Raw genomic sequence first — 20,982 nt, 5'->3', positions numbered from 1 at the left:
AGTGATTCCTGAGCATAGGAGTCAGCCCTGAGCACATCCGGTGAGACACAGGCACAAAATCAAACCCCAAAAAGTGCTTATTATGGAAGCATATATTGTATATAGCACCCTAGATGTATATAGCATCTATAGGTATATGCCACTGTCACTGTCACTGTCATCCCGTTGTTCATCAATTTGCTCGAGCCGACACCAGTAACATCTCCATGTGAGAGTTGTTACTGTTTTTGGCATATCATATACGCCACGGGTAGCTTGCCAGGCTCTGCCTTGCGGGTGAGATACTCTCAGTAGCTTTCCAGGCTCTCCAAGAGGGGCGGAGGAATCGAACCTGGGTTGGCCACGTGTAAGGCAAATGCCCTACCTGCTGTACTATTGCTGCAGCCTAGGATATATGTATATAGCAACTATATATATGTATATGTATACATATATAGCACCCTATTGTCCACTCAACTGCCCTCCCCCGCTGAGATTTATATAAATATTGGGAGCTAGATGGGAAATCACGTACCTAGCATACAGAAGACCTGTGTTAGACACTGGACAACACACACACACACACACACACACGCATACATATGCACGCACACACACGCACGCACACGCACACCTCCTGGCAGGGAAAGGAAGAAACTGTTTTGTCCAAACCTCCCTGTCTAAGAAGCTACAGTCTACCCTACTACATGAACAAGAACGTGTGTCCACCTTGTAGCTTCAAGTTAGAAACTCCATGTACCATGCAGTGTCCAAAATAAAACTGTGTCTTCAGTTTCCTGGGAACCCTAGAAACTCCTTTTGCACTTGCTGCTGATTTGGCACTGCATCAATTTCTGGTTTCACTGGCTTGAAAATCAAGAGCGCCCAGTGTACTGTCTGTGCTTTTGGCTCTCAGACCTGCCTCTCGACTGCTCTGTGCTTAATTCTTCATGATCCTCCTGCATTTTATCCGACCTGTGAAAAAAAGTAGGTGTAGATGGGCCGGTGCTGAGTATCTATCGTACTGCGGGGAAGCTCCCATGTCCACTTCATAGAAGATGTCCAAGGTTCAGACCCTGTGTAGCCTGTTGCGTCTGACTCCTTCCTTGGACTGTGCTGCGTCCCGTCCCAGAGCCCAGCTACTTCCCCTGTCGCTGACCCTGCCTCCTCCATCTCCGTCTCCCTTGCTGCATCGCTGTGCGATCCCCCAGACCCAGCTGTGCCTCTCCGCTCCTCATTTCCCAGCCGCGGCCCTGACTCGGGGACAAACAAGGAAGGTGCAGACACACAGAAAACAATCCGGAAGAGCGCCAGGAGAGTCACCGCGCAGAGACAAGAGCAAAAGCAAGTCCCGCGCACCTCTAAGCATCTCTAGACTCCACCTGGGGGGGGGGGGGGGATCTGGACCCCAAGAAACTTTCCCTGCAGTCAGTCTGCCCTGGGGTCTCTGAGTGTCGGGTCCTCAGTGCAGACCGCAGAAGGGCGGTACCCACAGGGCGTCCAGGACACTCTGAGCCCGCGTCAAAGGACTCCGGAAACCCGGTCAGGGCGTGTCCGTGCGGAGAGGAGGAAGCGCCGCGGAAGTGGCCTGGGTGTCCCGCCTTAGGCGGTCGTTGTCGTCCTCGCCGTCGTGGCCAGGGCTTGGTGGACAGGCTAAGGACCGCGGCTGCAAGGAGGGCTGTGGACTCTGGCTGCGCGCTCAGGTGCCGCAGGGCGGGTGGACGCCGCGATGGGGAAGCGGGGACCCGGTGCCCTGGGCTGGCGGCTCCCGCAAAGACTGGGCACTGTCACACCCCTGGCACAGCCGCCCCGGAGGGCTGGACAGCAAACCCCGGGTAACCAGCGCCAGGCTCCGAGCCGACTGCAGCACGGGACAGGAGGGGAGTGGCCAGGCCCAGCGTCACGGGAGGCGGGCGGGACGGAGCCGGGGACTGGCTGGTCGCCAGCTCCTGGCCCTCCCTCCCTCTCGGGCCTCTGCCGCCGCGCGCTCGCTGCCACCGCTGCCTCCTCCGCTGCACACTCCGCCCGGGGCTTCGTGCCAGGTGGAGCCCATCAACAGCGATGTCGGCTCTCTTCTCTGACGCCCGGTGCAAACCCGCCACCGCCTGTGTGGCGAGGTGGACTGACCCGTGTTCCTGGTCTGCGGAGCCCCTTGGCGCTCAGGCTCACTGGTACTGCCCTATCTGCTGCCCGCACGCCCGGAAACGTCCAACAGTGCCACTGGCCAGAGAAATGGCCCTGAGTGCTGAGTGACTGGGAAGCTCAGAGAAGGATGTGTGGTGCCGAGATCTGAGTATCTTCCCTAGGCTTCGCTTTTTTTTTTTGCTTTTCGGGTCACACCTGTAGATGCCCAGAGGTTATTCCTGGCTCATGCACTCAGAAATTACTCCTGGCGGTGCTCAGGGGACCACCTGGGATGCTGGGAATCAAACCCTGGTCTTCCTAGTGCAAGGTAAACACCCTACCCTCTGTGCTATCGCTCCAGTCTTAGGCAAGAGCTTTATCCCCTGGACTGTCTCCTTGCCCAGTACCTCACTCTCTGGGGACATTCTCTCTTGGCTCTTCCCTGACACTTGGCTATGGCGCTCTCCACCCGACCCTTTCAGTCCAGGCTGACGCCACCCCTCGCAGGTAGGGGCAGCACGTCTGCTGGAGCAGGGCCTGTGTCTGACTCTGTTGGTTTCTCCTTATGGGTCCCCTCCCCCACTGGCATTTCCTGTTACTTGCAGCTTCCCAGCCTGCCCTTGTGGCCAGGGAGCCTCTTGCCTGCTGTGTCCAGCCTGCTTGGGCATTTCCAGCTCATTTTGACTGCACTGTCCATCTCTCTCCCGTGGCTTAGGGACAACCGGATGGCAGGTACTGTGATTTCTGAGCACCAGAGAACTGCCTTTGGGGCAGCAGCAGTCCTGGGTTGAGGAGGGAAAGGAATCACCTTAGACAGACACTTTACAGTTGTGTTCTCCCCTGCTGTCAGCCTCGGTCCTGGGAAGGGGCTGCCTTTCTGGGTTTCTCCAGTGGTGCTCTGAGTTGGTGACATGTTCTCAGGCAGCTATGATTAGGGTCTGGCCTGCATGTTAGAGCTGGTTCTCTCTGTGGTCACTTTCATTTCAACTGTATATTGCTGTACTCAGAGCAACCTCAGCTGCCAGTGGCCCAGGCCAGCACCCCCAGATGCCCAAGCAGACAGATGAGCCTCCCAGAGCTGCTCTCCTGCCCTGAGAGCAGAGCCCGGCCTGCAGGGACATCAGGCACCAGGGAATCTCCACAGCGTCTCACTGGCTGTTGCACTGCTTGAACCCTAGAGCAGTTTCCCTGGCACTCAGGCTGGTACGGTGGGCAGCGGGGGCCCCCATTCCCCGCACCCGACATTTCTACACCTACCTGATTGTGAACAACCCCACAGATCAGAGGTTCCACAAGACACCAATGTGTTTTTGCCCTATCCTTGTCCTAGGAAAGAGCTGAGGCACCAATTAGGAGTGAGTGTGCTGGACGGGACAGCAGGAGTTCTCCCGTGACACAGAAAAGGCCAACACTGCTGCTTCCCTGGTCAGGTGTTTTGGGTCCCAGAGGGGGTTGCACGCATGGTCAAAAAGCCTCTTAGAGGGGGCCGGAGCAATAGCACAGCGGGTAGGGCGTTTGCCTTGCACGCGGCCGACCTGGGTTCGATCCCCGGCATCCCATATGGTCCCCCAAGCACCGCCAGGAGTAATTCCTGAGTGCAAAGCCAGGAGTAACTAACCCCTGAGCATCGCTGGGTGTGACCCGAAAAGCAAAAAAAAAAAAAAAAAAAAAAAAGCCTCTTAGAACTTTGGTTCCTTGCGCATCACTGAACTACTGTTTCAGATTTTCATATCTTTGTGATCCTCTTCCCCCTCTTCCCCATCTCGATCTGTCAGGCAGACCTTGTCTTCTGCCACTCTCTCCTCCCTTTTTCCATTGCCCGTCATCCCAACCTGAAAACTGAGATGGAGTGGGTGCTGCCAATCCAGCAGTGCACTAAGTGGGAGGGCGCAAGTCCCCTGAGCACCGCCAGGAGCTATTTCTGAGTGTAGAGCCAGGAGGAACGCCTGAGCACTGCAGTGTGTGGCCCCAAAACCAAAAAGAAAATATACATCTTTTAAATCAACTAATTTGTATATAGTTGTTCACAATTTATTGCATTCAGTATCCCAACACCAATTCCACCAGCATTTCATCAGCCTACCACCATTATTAAATATGAATTTTTGTAAAAAGGAACATTGTTTTCCTGTGAAATATTTGCTTATTATAGGGGAATTTCCAAAGAGCAGGTGATGAGCAGTTCACTTTTATCATTTTAGGAAGATCACTTGTGTTTCAAATTTGACTAATAAAGGCACCAAAATATTTAGTTCCACTTTTTTGGGGGGTGGGGGGTGAATCTAGCATTAGTTTTTCCTAGTATTAAGCCAGCAAATTTGACTTAAGTAATCCAAGGATACAAGTAAATTCTAAAAAAAAAAAAGGAAGGATGGGCTAGGAGATTAGAGCTTGGCCAGAGAGCAGTCAGTGCCCCTTGGCACCCCTCAGGTCTTCTGGAACACTCCTCAAGCTCTGCAGGCAGGTGTCCTCACCACATACAATCATAATAAAAGAAAAGAATCCTGTACCCCTATTGGGGGTGTGGCCATTCCAGAGGGGATTGTGCCTGCTCTGTGAACACAGTCTCCTTGCAGTTCTTAGCACCAGCAGTCCTAACTTGACTGTATAAAAATAAAAATAAAAAGCGCGGGCGAGGAAAGGGATGCCTCACCGCACCAAGCCAGGCACAGGGCCTAGGGCAGCAGCTGTCTCTCCCGCCACCCTAGTTCGGTAGCCTCCAGCCGCTTCCCCCACCCCGGGGAGGTTGATGGCGAAGATGTGGCAGGCGAAGGAAGGAACGGAGCCAAAATGGTTGGTCTCACTTGCAGTTTATTCCAATCTTCCCTCTATACACTCTCCTCTGGAACTCCCCTTGCCCCCTCATACAGCTACCTTAAATCTCCCCGTCCCCCAGCAGCCTGGGGCTTATCTAAAGGTGTGGTTACAATCCATAGGGGGTATAGTTCTATCTCTTAGGGGAATGCCTTCACTAGGACAGAATCTCTCTTTCAGCAGGAAGACCCACCCAAGGGCAGAGTCCCATGAATGTGTTTCTCTTCTCCTCAGCCAGCAAACATATAAGAATTCATAATATTAATCATTTTGTATGGACACAATAAGAGATGCATTAAAGCTTATAGAATTGCTCTCCTGCGGCCATCTCAATCTCAGACTACAGTGCTCAGGCCAGATCAGTCTTTCCTATCCCTAGCAGGGTCCCAGTCTCATAATTACTATTGGATCATGACAGCATTTGTCTATGATCAAGCTCTTAACTTATAGTTAAGAATTAGGCACTTTGGCCAGGCCCATCTCGATGCCAGGGTAGCACATAACTCACCGCTTGCCCTGGATCCTTCCCGTCCCACGTCGGGGACCCTACTTTGGGGTGCTAGGAACTGAGGGCAACTGAGGCTTAAGTGGAGAAAGCAGATGCCCAGGAGGGAATATCGAGGCCAATTAAGTCTTAAGTTATAAAAACATAATATTGTCTTCTTGTGTCTATACAAAAAAGACATAGCTTTAAAGTAAATTATTCAAAAGGCATAAAGAGGAGAGAAAGGCAATGTTATAATATTCAGTGTCCTAGGAAGTTCTGACCTTACCAATTAACAGAGTTTGATTAAGGGAAGAGCAGATAAACTGGTAGAATTGGTTACAGATAAACAAAAGAATGGGAGTGACTCGGGAGCACTTTAATGGGTGTGACTGATAAACCTAAGCTCCTAGTGGCAAGGGGGAAAGGACAAACCAATGATATCCAACACTTGACCTGCTCCATCTCAAAGAGAAACTTTCTTCCTGGCCACAGAAACTCACCAACTTGCTGGCAGCAGATCTATTAGGAGTGGGGAGATAGAGAGTCGTCAGGTGCAGTGATTGTTCTCCCCCTGCTGAATCCCCAGTTCATGACCCTGGGTTCCTCATGACTCCCACCACCATCACCCAGGCACCTATGGTGTGACCCCAGAAGAGGACACTATTTTCTATGTAAAATATTGTTTTTTACAGTAGAGTTTCCAAAAAGAAAAGAAGTCACTTTTTAAGCAGAAAAATAATTTTTTAAAATAAATGCTTGTACAGAGGAGATTCCCGAGGGCAGAAGATGTGTGATTTCCTTTTTTACCATTTTAGGAAAATCTTAAGTTCCAGGGAGCAAAGGGATTTACAAGAAATCATCTGGTTCCAAATTTTAGAGCTGGGGAAGTTTTTAATGTTCTTAAATCAGCAAACTAGTTGTTGTTTTGTTTTGTTTTGTTGTTTTGCTTTTTGGGTCACACCTAGCAATGCACAGGGGTTACTCCTGGCTCTGCACTCAGGAATTACTCCTGGCGGTGCTCAGGGGACCATATGGGATGCTGGGATTCGAACCCGGGTCGGCCGCGTGCAAGGCAAACGCCCTACCCGCTGTGCTATCACGCCAGCCCCGGGTTAAATATTCTTGAGTTGAGCCACATCCCAGATTAAAAGAAATAAAAGTGTCTCCTAGGTGCGAGGGACCAGGGATGAACCCAACTCTCCTGGGGCAAGATAAGTCTTAAAATCCCCCACCCCAACACCCCCAGAAAAAGGACTGGCCAGGAGATAACTGTGGGAACCTAGAGCAGTCAGTGCCCTTGGCACCCCTGGGGTCTTCTCAAACAGCCCCCAAACTCTGCCTGGTGTGGCGCCCCTAACAATAATAATATAAAGAAAAGAATCCTGCCCCACTAGTGCGGATGCTGCCATGCCAGAGGGGCGTGTGTCCAGAGGCGAACAGAGTCCATGCACAGTTCTTAGCACCACCGCCCTACCTTCCCAAGCTCCATTTCAAAGTGTAACTTGTAACCTTGTCCAGGGAAACTCACCAATTTGCTGAAAACAGACTGAAAGTTAGATAACAGAGTGGTCAGGTGGACCCCACCAACACCAGGACCCGGACACTGCATGCGAGGAGTGACCTTGGTGGTCCTGGGCACCTTAGGGATGGTCTGACCAGAAATGCTACCTTGGCCTCGCCAAGTGTAGCTGATAAAACCCTGGGACCAACCAACTCTAACTGGGAGACTCCCCTGCCCCACCCCCAAGACATCCATCAACACCATCTCTGTTGAAAATCACATCTAACAGAAATCCCTGTTGGACAGCCAACTCAGAAGCCCAGCTAAAGGGAAAGTTGGTAAACTGAACATCTACTGGGCACGTTGAGGGAAGGAAGGGGCTGGACTGCAATTCAGGAACCAAACCAGTGATGCTAGCACGGAGGTGGGTGGGGGAGAAACCCAGCTCCCAAGGCTCTGGGGCAGGAACTGTGACCAATGTGAGCCTGGAAAAAGATCAGAGATTAAAGTGTTAAAATGCCACCTGTAGGAGAGTGAAACGGACCCTCTGCGCCTAAAGACTTTGATTCCAGAGACCTAACACATTTGGGCATCCAGTGCAGCTTCTAATAGCAATGCCCTGAGACTGCAAACTGGGCTGCAACTCTGTGCTGCCCGGGGGTGGGTCTTTCCTCCCCACCCTGTCTTCCTGTATGGAAAATGGCGGCGGCGGCAGAATCCACATGGCAGGAGCCATCTTCTAAGACTCCAAACCCAGAGGTATTCGATTTTTACACTTGGGGCTCCTAGGGAATCATGGGAAGTGGGTGTAACCGGCACACCCTTGGCCCAGATAAATTCGGAGCTGCTGAGAGTGAAAGGGACCCTCTGCGCCTAAAGACTTTGATTCCAGAGACTTCTTACAGCAATGCACTGGGACTGTGAGCTGGGCTATGCAATTTCTGGCAGAATTTTCCCTGGACTTTATACAGAAATCCAAAATAGACTTAACATCTATAATTGTCAGCAATGTGAAATGGTTCCTTTTAAACAGGTCTGACTTGGGGGGGGAAACTCCAAATAATAACAGTGAGTTTTTGTTGAAATATTGAAGGTAGCAGCCTTTATATTATATTTTATATTAATATTTATACATTAAATATTAATGTAGCAGCCACTTCTCTGGACTGTGAACTAAGCAACAGCCCCACGCCTGCCGAGAAGAGGAAATATCCCTCTTTCCCGGTTGTTTCCCATTTTCAGGGAGAAATGAGGCGTGGCGTCCACCATACTATGAGGTGCGGGAAGGGGGGTGAGTGGGGGAAAAAAAGGAAAAGGAAAGAGAAAAAAAAGAGTCATGTACTTGGAGCAGTGGGGCTACATATCTCTTCATTCTCAGCAATGGAAAACTAATTATCAAATGCTTCCTTGGTAGTAGGGCTGTCTTTCTTGGATGGAAACTTCAACAACAATAGTGAGTTTTGTGTTGAAATATGGAATGTAATCAAGGTAAAGAGAAAATGAAGTGAAATTCATCAGTTATACAGTTGGAGGTGGGGGGGGCGGGGGCGGGGGGTATACTGGGTTTTTGGTGGTGGAATATGGGCACTGGTGAAGGGATGGGTGTTTGAATATTGTGTAACTAAGACATAAACCTGAGAACTTTGTAACTTTCCACATGGTGATTCAATAAAATTTTTTTTCAAAATGCCACCTGTAAATGAAAATGCCAGCAAGCCTAAACATCCTCTTGGGAGTGAGGGTGGCATGGAGGGGAGTCTCAATCCATCCAGAAAAATAAGTTTGCTTAATGCGAAACCTAGATCATTTCTTGCAAATAATTGGGCAAGAAGAATCAAAACTTGGATCTTCTTCCTAACATGTTTGTCAAAAGATTATAATTTAAACTGAACTCTGCCCTTTCTGGAAAATCCCGGGATATACTCACGTCACAGTCCTGCCCCTTGATTTTTAACGGATTGTGTGTGATCAGCCTGTTGAGAGTTTGGAGAGAGGCAGAGAGTTCTTAGAGGAGGTGAAGCATTTACCCTGCACGCCCCTGGAGGGCTGTGCTTTTGGCTCCTTGACCACTTCAGCTCTTTCTATCTCTCTGCCTTCTGCTTCATAACTGTATTAGGAGGAACTTACAGAGGAGGAACTTCTTTCAGAGGACCCCTGTGGGTGTAGAAGAAATGCCTTTTGTCTGGGTGCCTAACCACCCTAACCACCCCCTGCTGAAATGGCCTGGCCTTCTCTCACCTTCACAGAATGAGTGTGCTGACCTAGAAATTTGTGCATTTTGCACAGATCTCTTTCCTTCTTTCCCAGGTTCTAAAAATCAAAGACGCACGATGCAATGAATGATTCCTCTAGGATTGGTTGGCCAGCCCTTGTCTTCTTCCACTCTCCCCTCTTTTTTTCCATTGTCCGTCTTCCCAACCAGAAAAATCTAGGTAGAGGGGGTGCTGAAGAGTGAGTGCCAATCCATCAGTGCACTAAGTGAGAGCACACAAGCCCTTCTCCACCCCTGCCCCCCCCCACCCAGGAAAACACCTCTCTTGGCGCTGATTGATTGTTTCAATGAGTTGCCTCAGTACTTGGATCTGTCTCATTAACTACAATTGTCCTATTGTGCTGTGCAAAAAACTGTGCATAAGAACTGCTTAGTCTTTTCTTTTTTTTTTTTTTGCTTTTTGGGTCACACCTGGCGATGGACAGGGGTTACTTCTGGCTCATGCACTCAGGAATTACTCCTGGTGGTGCTCAGGGGACCATATGGGAAGCTGGGAATCGAACCCGGGTGGGCTGCATGCAAGGCAAACGCCCTACCCAATGTGCTATCGCTCCAGCCCCAGAATTGCTTAGTCTTAAAACCTCCAGAAAGGGTGAGACAGGCTCTTTTGTTTCCCTCAGGAGGTTGCTGTGCTGGCAGGGTCTCCATGGCTGCACTCCCAGCAAAGTTCAGGTTGAGGGGGGACGCGATTTCTAATGCTCCCTAGAAGAGCATCTGACCAGTAGTGTGAAAGCTCCATGGAGCCACAGCCTGCACTACACTTGGGAACTCTGCAGTGGGCCTGGCACATAGCAGGGCCCTAAGTGCCTACAAGGTGTAGTGTCTCAAGAGGCAGTGGGGTGGTGTGAATGCTTTCAGCCACCCTCTGAAACCCTGGGGTAGGCTTGAGATCTGGAGCATTAAACTAGTGAAAAACCCGGGCACTAGGCAGAGCCAACCCAGACCCAGCTGGGTGCCAAGGTCCTCACCTCCTGGGAGCAGGAAACCTGTAAGAGAAGGAACAGTGCCTCAAGGGCCAGAGAGTTCATGGTGTGGGGGAATGCAGGTCCTTGAGCCCTGTCCCCTCAGGGTCATTGTCCCCCAAGCTCCTCACTGCAGGTACTGGACACCGGAGTGCCACTGAATGTGCACTGCCCCCTCTCCAAATATTTCCAAGAACTTTGGACATTAAGAATGAAATAGTGCACCAGCCCAGCTTCCAGCCTGCCCCTGACGCCAAAAGTCACGCCCTCAGTGCCATCTTGCCACAGCAGCCAGCAGTGAATAATCCAGGCCGGTGGGCACCGCAAGCCGGAGAATGCTCCGGATCCCGGACCGGGCCAACAACACAGGGGTGCCAGATGGAGAAGGTGCAGGGTCCCCGCCTTCTCCAGATGGAGTCCCGGCGACACTGAGCTTCTGCTAACACGGCTCTGGTATGTGGGACTGGGATATCTCTCCAAATTGTGTGGGGGCACTGGAACGGGGTGGAGCCAGCCCACCTTCCAGCCCGCCCATGCCACCGGAAGTCACGCGCTCAACCTGCCCTTGGCGCCATCTTGCCACAGCAGCCAGCAGTGAAGAATCCGGGCCGGTGGGCACCGCAAGCCGGAGAATGCTCTGGAGCCCAGACCGGGCCAACAACACCGGGGTGCCTGACGGAGAAGGTGCAGAGTCCGTGCCTTCTCCAGATGGAGTCCTGGCGACACTGAGCTTCTGCTAACACGGCTCCGGTATGTGGGACTGGGATATCTCTCTAAACTGCACGGCCGTTTACGGCCTTTTGACAACCCAAGCTTCTGACTAACTCCTTTTCCCAGGCCCTGGTGACTTTCATCATAGGAGCCCGGATTTTTTCAGTTGGTTGTGCCCCAGTCTCTCTGCCCTCCTGTCCCTTGCCCTTATCCTAATGTAGCTGAGGATGGGTTAGCAGGTGGTAATGGCTGGGGCCAGTTTTATGTTTTGCTGTCTCTGTGTCTCAGGGGCTGTTTCCAGAGTTGGGCTGCTGCTTTCACAGTCTCTCTCAGCCCCTCACAGGAGCACTAGCCCGAGTTGGGTCCCTGGTGCCCAGGGCTGCTTGCTGCTGCACCCAGTTGGCCTTGGGAAGTGGCAGAACTGTGTGTTGTGCTTGTTGGTGGGAAAGACTTTGCTACCAGCAGCTGGGGGACAGGATGCTGGTCAGGACAGGCCCCAGTGAATTCATTTCCTGCCTGCACTCCAGAACAATAGCTCTGTGTGTGTGTGTGTGTGTGTGTGTGTGTGTGTGTGTGTGTCTAAAATCTGCCAGATTTCTTCGGCTTTCCTCTTTCCACTGCAGGTCATCCATTATTGTTTTATTTTAAATGTGTAGTTTTAAATCAGTTACATTTCTTCAGTGTGCTTAGATTTTCAATTAATTTCACCAAAAAAAAAAAAAATCTCGTTTTGGCCAGAAACCTAGTACCATAGGAAAGGCGCTAGCTATGCACATGACTGACCCATGCTTACTCTCCGTTTCTACTTATGGTGGCTGAGCCAAGCCAGTGAGCATTTTCTCACAGCTGGGTGTGGTGAAAATAGCAGCCCACCCGTAGCCTGCTCCCATTCCAAGCATCAGGTTATAAGCTTCTTTATTTTCAACTCTTCTGCAAATTTTTGAATTTCTTTTTCATTTTGGGGCCACACAGGGTATGCTCAGTACTTACTCCAGCTATGCGCTCAGGATGACACTCAGACATTCTCAGGAGACTCTATGTAGAGCTAGGGATTGAACTCTTGTAAATCAAGTACTCTAGCAACTGTACTTTGTTTCCAGACCTGAAATGTATTTTTATACACCAATTGGATCTCTGGATTCTTCACTGAGGAAGTGTCTATTTGGTCCCCCCGCCCCACTATTCTTTTTTTTTTTTTTTTTTTTTTTTTGTGGGGAAAGCATCCGACTTGGCTGTGCTAAGAGATTATTTCTGGCTTTGAGCACACAGATCACCCCTGTTGTGCTCAGAAGTCTATATATGGTGATGGAGATTGAACTCTAACCACAAGAGCCCTATAGAGGATATTGAGTATGGTGTGATGGTGTGAGACAGGAATCTAATTTCTCTCTCTCTCTTTTTTTTTGCAGTGGGGGATAGGGGTGCATTTGGCTAAGCAGTTTCCCCAGCACTATCTCTTGATAAGGTTTTCCCTGATCCATTTCATACTTGTAGCTTTTGGTGGACAGAGCTATATAGCACAGAGGTTAGGGCCTCTGCCTGTCTCAGGACTGGCCCAGGTTTAATCCTCAGGACCCCAGCTGGTGCCCCAAAAAGTGATTCCTGAGAGCAGAGCCAGGACTATGCCCCAAGCCCTGCCTGGTGTGGCCATAAAAAGTCAAACAAATACATATGTGTACCACCTTTGTCCAAGGAGCTTTTATAATATTACTTGTCTATATAGGTGAGGGTATATCTCTGGGCTCTCAATTTATTTCATTGATCTGAGAGTTTGCTTTTCTCAAGTAGCACACATTCATGGTTACTTTAGCTTAATAAAATGATTTAATTTTCAGGAAAAACGGACCAGGGCCTTAGTATAGCAGGTAGGGTGTTTGCCTTGCACGCCGCCAACTCGAGTTTGAGCCTTGATATCTCATATAGTTCCCTGAGTCCTGCCAGGAATGACCTCTGAGTGTAGAGCCAGGAATAAAACCTGAGCACTGCTGGGTGTGACCCAAGACACAGAAATGTAAAAAAAAGTGTAGAAAAGAAAGCCTCACATGTTTATTCCCCTGATTCCCCTGGGTATAAGTGGGGAAGAAAAGGAATTACTCTCTATATATTTTAGTTCAAATTTTGGGGGGGTGGCATACCTACCAATGCTCAAAACTGGTGGTTTTCAGGGGGACATAGTGATGCCAGCTATTGAACTGAGATGAGCAGCTGCAAGGCAAAACTGTAAAATATTATTAAAATATAGAGAGCAAGAGGGTCTTGAGAGATAGTACACAGAGAAGGGCTCTTACCTTCTACATGGCCAACTGGGTTCCAACCCCAGCATTCTGTATGGTCCTAAGAGCTTGCCAGGTGTGGTACTGAGTGCAGACCCTGAAGTTAAACCCAGGACTGCTGAGTATGACTCCAAAACCTAAAATTTAAAGTAAAATCTAAAGAATGTGTAGGATAACATAGCCTCAGGTAGTTTAGGTTTATTGGGTTACTCCCAGTACAGTGCTCCTATTCCTCTTTGTTTATTTGTAGCTTCTTTCTTAGTGTTCTGTTGACTTGTAAATAATGTTTTTCTCTTCTCCTTGAGTCCTTTGCAAAGTTTATTCAGAGCAAGTCCTTTTTGTATGGACACAGGAAGACTTAACACATGTTATGCTTTTGTAACCTGGGAGTCATTTGACTCTACATGATATTTTCCTCCAGGGCATCTGTTCTCCTGACCTAAGCCTCAGCTGCCCTTACTTCCTAGCATCCCCAAAGCAGGGCCCCCGACGTGGGACAAGAAGGACCCAGGGCAAGCGGTGAGTTGTGTGCTACCCTGGCATCAAGATGGGCCTGGCCAAAGTGCCTAATGCTTAACTATAAGTTAAGAGCTTGATCATGGACAAATGTTGTCATGATCCAAACAGTGATAACTAGAGTCGGACCCTGCTAGGGTGAGGAATGATTAATCTGGCCTGAGTGCTGTGGTCTGAGCCTGTGGCAAGATATTTCCAGGAGAGCTGCCTTGCAAGCCTCAATGTATCCCTTGCTATGTCCATACAAAAGTAACTAGTATTGAGATGTTAATAAGTTCCTGGACTAAGGAAAAGAAAAAAACCTTAAGAGTGAGGAAGGGCTTTGGAATGCCCTGCCCTCAGGAAGGGCTTTCTTATGTTGATTTTGCTACCTGGCTGGGTGTAGCCTAGAAGGCAAGGTGGGAGAGAGAAGGAGGAGGAGACAGAGAAGCCAGGGAGAAGCGGCAGTTGATCCAGAGAGAGGCCGGAGCTGGGAGTGTGGGAGATGAGAAAGATGGAAGATTGAATAAACGGTAACTAATCAGCAACCAGCTTGGTCCTCGTTCTTCCTTCGCCTTTCCTTGACCACCGGCCGTCCCGATCCAGTCCACACACTGCGGTTCCAGAGCACCGAACGAGGGTGGTGAGACAGAGCCGCCCGGACAGCCCGCGAGTGCACTCGCCCCTCGGCGAGCTTTAGTTTTTTACAAGAATATATACAAAAAGAGAAGAAAAGTTATTCCATATTGATAAATCCCACTAATGGCGCTAGCAAAATCACAGCACCCAGACCCTAGCATGCAGTGCCCAAGGATAAAGTGGATTACACTCTAACGCCCTACCCGCTGTGCTATCGCTCCGCCTGGGGGGGGCGGAGGGCGGGGGATATATATATATATATACATACATATACATATATATACATATATACATACATATAAACATATATAGAAAGAAAGAGGGAGAGAGGGAACGGGAGAGAGAGTGCTCAGAGCTCAGTGGACAGCACAAACGTATATGCCTTGCATACGTTAAACCCTGTTAGATACTGGACATACATATGCTCACATTCTTGCAAGGAAAGGAGGAAAAGGTGGTGATGGATGCCAGAAACCACAGCACTGAAAGAAAATCTATCAAGGAGCTCCAAGTTGCACTGAACTTCCAAATATCATATATATGTGTGTATATGTATACATATATACACACATATATATATAACAAAGAAATTGCAAAAAAACTCTAACATTGTAGTTAACGTTTACTGATCATGTACAGTTTTCTAGACATGTTGTAATACAGTGCTCCAGCAAATATTAAAAGCAAAATCTCAAACCAACAGAACTAGAAAAAGTACTTATTCCCAGTTCCCCTTTCTTTGCAGGGTTAGGCTACTTCCTGTTTTTTTCAGTTTTGTTTTTCTTGTTCCTCATCTAGAGGTGCTCAGGGCTAACTCCTCTGTTCTGGGATCACCCCTGGCAGGGAGTGGGGATTGGGGGGGACCACATGGGAGTGTCTAGGGATCCAGTGGGTAGACCTCCTGCAAGACACCCTATCCACTGTCCTGTCTCTCCAGCCCTAGAAGGTTAAAGACATAGCTCCAGGGGTAAGACTGAGATGTGCCTTGTAACACCCCCCACCCCTACCCCCCAGCCTGGACAGACACCAAAGCATAGGACTAGAGATCAGGATGAGCACAGCAGGCAGGCTATAACCCAAGAAAAGTGGGGAGAGGGATGGTGGGTGCAGGGAAGGGGAAGGCACTTTTGAGACTGGAGAGACAGTAGAGCAGGTAGGCATCTGCCTTTGATTATAATCAATTGAGATACTGGAGAAAGAGTTTAGAGCCCAGGAGGACCCCAGGAGAAATGAGCACCAGATCCACCCGGCAGGCACAAGCCTGTGGCACAAATTGATGCTAGACTGTCAGAAGGACTAAGGGGACTTTAGCCCGCTGTGAGTCACTTTGATGCTAGTCTGAAAAACGACAGGTCAATGAAAGTTACTACAGTCCAAAACAGAAAATGAAGCCAGCATCAACTTATTCATCCCACAAGTGAGAAACCTGGTCTCGGGCGCTGGGGTGATGCCCAAACCATCTGATGCTGCTGCTAAAAGTGATGCCCCCCTGCAAATGGCAGTTCCTCCCCCTGTAAGGACTGGCCCAGGGCATAGGGACTGTGATCTTAAGGGGATTGCAGAGAGACTCTCTTCTATGTTTTTTGGGGGGGAGGGTCTAGGAAGGAGGAAGGTGCCAGGAAGACCTCGCCTGCTGGGCCAGTTGGACAAAGAGCTGCTGAGAGAAAGCACAGTGGCCCCCAGCTGCCAGAGGCCTGTCAGAAACCTAAAGCCCTGTTGATCAGCCCAAGTCCCTCAAGGCCCTACTAGGTCTTCAGAGTCCTGGCAGTAGAAAATCTGTAGGAGAATGAACAGTGCTTAAAGGGCCAGAGTGAGTTTTAGGTGTGTGGGAATTTGGGTTTTAAGCCCTGAGGAGTCAGGGTCATCATTCCCCAAGCACCACCCAGCAGGGACTGGATCCCTGAGCATCACTGGTTGGGTACTGCCCCCTCTCCAAATAACTCCAAGAACTTTGAACATTAAGAATGAAATGGTGGGAGCTGGAGCAATAACACAGCGGGTAGGGCATTTGCCTTGCATGAGGCCGACCCGGGTTCGATTCCCAGCATTCCATATGGTCCCCTGAGCACTGCAGGTGTGATTCCTGAGTGCCGAGCCAGGAGTAACCTCTGTGCATTGCCGGGTGTGACCCAAAAAGAAAAAAAAAAGAATGAAATGGTGCCAAGACACTTTGGATTGGGGGGAAGGTGAGTTCAATAAAAGGAAATAAAATAAAGATTAATTGATTCCAATGATGAGGAGCTGGGGAACTAGAAAACAGAATAAGGTGAATTCGGACCCGGGTTTGATCCCCAGCATTATATATATTCCCTGAACCCTACCTGATTGCAGAACCAGAAATAAGTCTGAGCTCTGTGGAGTGGGTGAAGGTTGAAAAATAAATTTCAACAATATTGGGGGGGGGGGCAGAGAGATACCACAGCAGGTAAGACCTTTCTCTTGCATGTGGCTAAACCAGATTCAATCCCAGGCATTCCAAATTGCCCTCAGAGCACCTCAAGGAGTGATTTCTTTTTTTGTTGTTCTTGCTTTTTGGGTCACATCGGTGATGCACAGGGGATACTCCTGGCTCTGCACTCAGGAATTACTCCTGGCGGTGCTCAGTGGACCATATGGGATACTGGGGATCAAACCTGGGTCGGCCGAGTGCAAGGCAAATGCCCTACCCCTTACCCACTGTGCTATTGCTCCAGCCCCCAGAAGTGATTTCTGAGTGTAGAGCCAGGAGGAACTCCTGAGCACTGCAGTGTGTGGCCCAAAACCAATAAGAAAATATACATTTTTAAAAATAAATTAATTTTTATATAGTTTCTCACAATATATTGCATTCAATATTCCAACACCAATCCCACCACCATTGCATCAGCCTATCACCATTGTTAAATATGAATATTTGTAAAAATGAAAATTTTTTGCTTCGAAATAATTATTTATTACAGGGGATTTTCAAGTAGCAGGCGATGAGTGGTTCCCCTTTATCATTTTAGAATGATGGCTTATGTTTCCATTATGAGTAACAACAGCATTAATCAAAAAAATCTAGTTCCCCTTTTGGCGATAGTTTTTGCTAGTGTTAAACCAGCCAACTTGACTTAATTAAAGCAAGAAATTAAATAAATTCTGTAATTCACATAAGAGACATTAAAATAAACCAACAACACCAGCAGCTGAGAAAACTACTGAACAAAACATATAACTTATTTATATTTCTGATGGGCATGGAGGCCATTCAGAAAGCTTTACCCAGAGCCCCACACATAAAAGGTTAAATGTTCTCCCTCAAAGTCATACCCCCGACTCAAAGGGATGAAAGTGTCCCCAGGTTAAAAAAAAAAAAAAGAGGCAGAAAAAGGAAGGATGGGTTAGAAAATAAGCAGACAGCGCCCTTTGGTGCCACTGAGGTCTCTGGAACAGTCCTCAAGCTTTGTCCCCCATCACACACAATCATCATGAAAGAAAGGAATCCCCTACCCGAAGTGGGTTGCAGCTGATCCAGAGGGGATTGTACCTGCACTGGGAACACAGTCCCTGTGCAGTTCTTAGCACCAGCAGTCCTAACTTCACCTACTCCGTCTCAAAGAGAAACTCCCTTCCCAGCCAGAGAAACTCACCAATTTGCTGGGAGCGACCTATTAGGGGTGGGGAGATAGAGAGTGGTCAGGTACAGGGATTGCTCTACCCCTGATGGACCCCCAGTTCATGACCCTGAGTTCCTCATGACTCCCACCACCATCAACCGGGCACTGCTTGGTGTGACCCCAGAAGAGGACATTATTTTCTATTTAAAATATTTATTTCACAGGAGAGTTTCCAAAAAAGAAAAAAAATCACTTTTGGGGGGTCACACCCTAAGATGCACAGGGGTTACTCCTGACTTTGCACTCAGGAATCACTCCTTGAAGTGCTCAGGGGACCATATGGGATGCTGGGACTCGAACCCCAGCTGGCCGCGTGCAAGGAAAATGCCCTACCCGCTGTGCTGCTTCTCCAGCCCCTCAAAAACCACTTTTTAAGGAGAAAAAATATTTTCTTTTAAAATAAATGCTGTAATTTTAAAATTAATGCTGTAAAAATAAATGAAAACAAAGCAAACACCAATTGCTCATGACCCTGGGTTCCTCATCTCTCCCACCACCATCACCCAGCACTGCTTGGTGTGACCCCAGAAGAAGACACTATTTTCTATTTAAAATACTGGTTTTATACTGGTTTTTGGGGGGCTGAAGCGATAGCGGGTAAGGCGTTTGCCTTGCACGCAGCTGACCCGCGTTGGATTTCCAGCATCCCATATGGTCCCCTGAGCACTGCCAGGAGTAATTCCTGAGTGCAGAGCCAGGAGTAACCCCTGTGCATCGCCAGGTGTGATTCAAAAAGTAAAAAATATATATATATATTTTTTATAGGAGAGTTTCCAAAAAGAATAAAAGTCATTTTTTAGGAGAAAAAATATTTTCTTTTAAAATAAATGCTTTGAAAAATATATATATATAAAATAAATGCTTTGTACAGGGGAGTTTCCAGAAGGCAGGAGATGAGTGATTTCCTTTTTACCATTTTAGGGGAAAAAAATGCTTTGTACAGGGGAGTTTCCAGAAGGCAGGAGATGAGTGATTTCCTTTTTACCATTTTAGGGGGGGAAAAATGCTTTGTACAGGGGAGTTTCCAGAAGGCAGGAGATAGTGATTTCCTTTTTAGCATTTTAGGAAGGTCTTAAGTTTCCATTCCGAGAAGCAATGGCATTTACAAGAAATTATCTGGTTCCACATTTTAGGGAGGGGGGGAGCTAGCATTGGTTTTTCTGTTGTTAAATCAGCCAACTTGTCTTAATTAAAAAAAGGAAATCAATTCTCAAATAAAGATAAAATAAATGAAAACAAAGCACAAACACCAATCACTCGGAAAACCACTGAAAGGGACATTGAAGTTGTTTATTTCATGAGGGACACTGGCATGGTGGCATTCAGAGAGCTGGGACACCAAGATCCCCACTGGTTAAGAGTTCTCCAGATTTAAATGGATAAAAGTCTCTCCCCAGGTGCCAGAGACCAGGAGTCAATCCAGCTCTTCTGGGGCAAGGCAAGCTCTTAAATTCCAAAAAAATCCAAAAGAAAGGACTGGCCAGGAGATAACTGTTGGGCTCTAAAGCAGTTCAGTGTCCCTGGCACCCCTGGGGTCTTCTCAAACTACTCCCAAGCTCTGCCTGTTGTGCCCGGCCCCCCACAATAATAACAAAAGAAAAGAATCCTGCCCCACTGGTGGGGATGCTGCCATGCCAGAGGGGAGTGTGCTCAAAAGGTGAACAGACTCCAAGCATGGTCCTTAGGGCCAGCTGCCCTACCTTCCCATGCTTCATCTCAAAGTGCTACATCCTTCCTGGTCAGCAAAACTCACCAATTGGCTGAAAACAGACTGATTGGAAGTGAGAAATCACAGAGTAGTCAGGCGGGACCCCACCAACACCAGGACCTGGACACTGCATGGGAGGAGTGACTTTGGTGGTCCCGGGCACCTTACGGGTGGCCTGACCAAAACTGACACCTTCCCTATTCAAGCATAGCTGATAACACCCTGGGGGGTCACTTAATTCTAAATGGGAGACACCCCTGCCCCACCCCCAAGACATCCATCACAACCATCTCACCTTAAAATCACATCTAACAGAAACCCCGGTTGGATAGCCAGCTCAGAAGCCCAGCTAAAGGGCAAGTTGGTAAACTGACCCTGTCTATTGCCAGCCTCTCCTGGGCATGCTGAGGGAAGGAAGTCAGCAGGGCTGCAATTTAGGAAACAAACCAGAGATCCTACCTGGAGTCGGGAGAGGAGAAGTCCAGCTCCCAAGGCTCTGGGGCAGGAGCTCTGAAACAATGTGAGCCTGGAAAAGGATCAGAGATTAAAGTGTTAAAATGCCACCTGTAAATGAAAATGCCTGCAAGCATGAACATCCTCTTGGGGGTGGGGGTGGCAAGGAGGGGAGTTTCCATCCATCCAGAAAAAATGTTTTGCTTACTGCAAAACCTAGATCATTTCTTGTAAATAACTGGGCAAGAGGAATCGAAACTTGGATCTCCTTTCTAAAATGTTTGTCAAATGATTAATGATTATTCCAAAACTCTGCCCCTTCTGGAAAATCCCGAGATATATTGACGTCACTGTCCCGCCCACCCTGACATTTTATAAAGGATTGCATGAGATCAGCTGATGATAGTGTGAAGAGAGGGAGACAGAGAGAGACAGAAACAGAAACAGAGACAGAGAGACAGAAGAAGACAGAGATGGAGATGGAGACAGATGAGACAGAGAGAGTTCCTAGAGGAGGGAGACGAGACAGAGAGAGTTCCCAAGGAGGTAAGGCTTTACCCTGCAAGCCCCCCACGGAGCACTGGCTATGCTTCTGTCTTCCAAACCACTTCAACTCTGCCTTCCTAACCGGCTCTGTCCTCTTCTTTCGCAGGCTGATCGAGTGAGTGTAGAGGGAGTGCCTAATGACCTGGTCCCTAAGGAACCCGTGCTGAAGTGGCTGTGCTGTTTTTCATCTTTACAGAATGGTGCGTGCCTCCCTAGAAACCCATGTCCTTTTGCGGTGTTCTGTTTCCTTGTTCCCCAAGCTTGAAAATCAAAAACGCACTGTTCAATGGCGCTTCTGCTACCTGAGTCTGCCAGATCTTGTCTTAAGACTACTCTCTCCTCCTTTTTCCACAGCTGAACCTCCCGAAGATTATTCTGAT

At 48.6% G+C, this 20,982-nt stretch overlaps 1 pseudogene; it reads left to right on the top strand.

Moving 5' to 3' along the window:
* Positions 1-2,060, top strand: part of LOC129398775 (protein FAM104A-like) — a 44,865-nt pseudogene extending 42,805 nt beyond the window's left edge.
* The last annotated feature ends 18,922 nt before the right edge of the window (positions 2,061-20,982 follow it).

This window comes from Sorex araneus, chromosome 1, assembly GCF_027595985.1.
Source record: "Sorex araneus isolate mSorAra2 chromosome 1, mSorAra2.pri, whole genome shotgun sequence".
Classification (NCBI taxonomy): Eukaryota; Metazoa; Chordata; class Mammalia; order Eulipotyphla; family Soricidae; genus Sorex; species Sorex araneus.
Note: the sequence above shows the minus strand (reverse complement) of the source record. Positions and strands in the feature narration are given on the sequence as shown.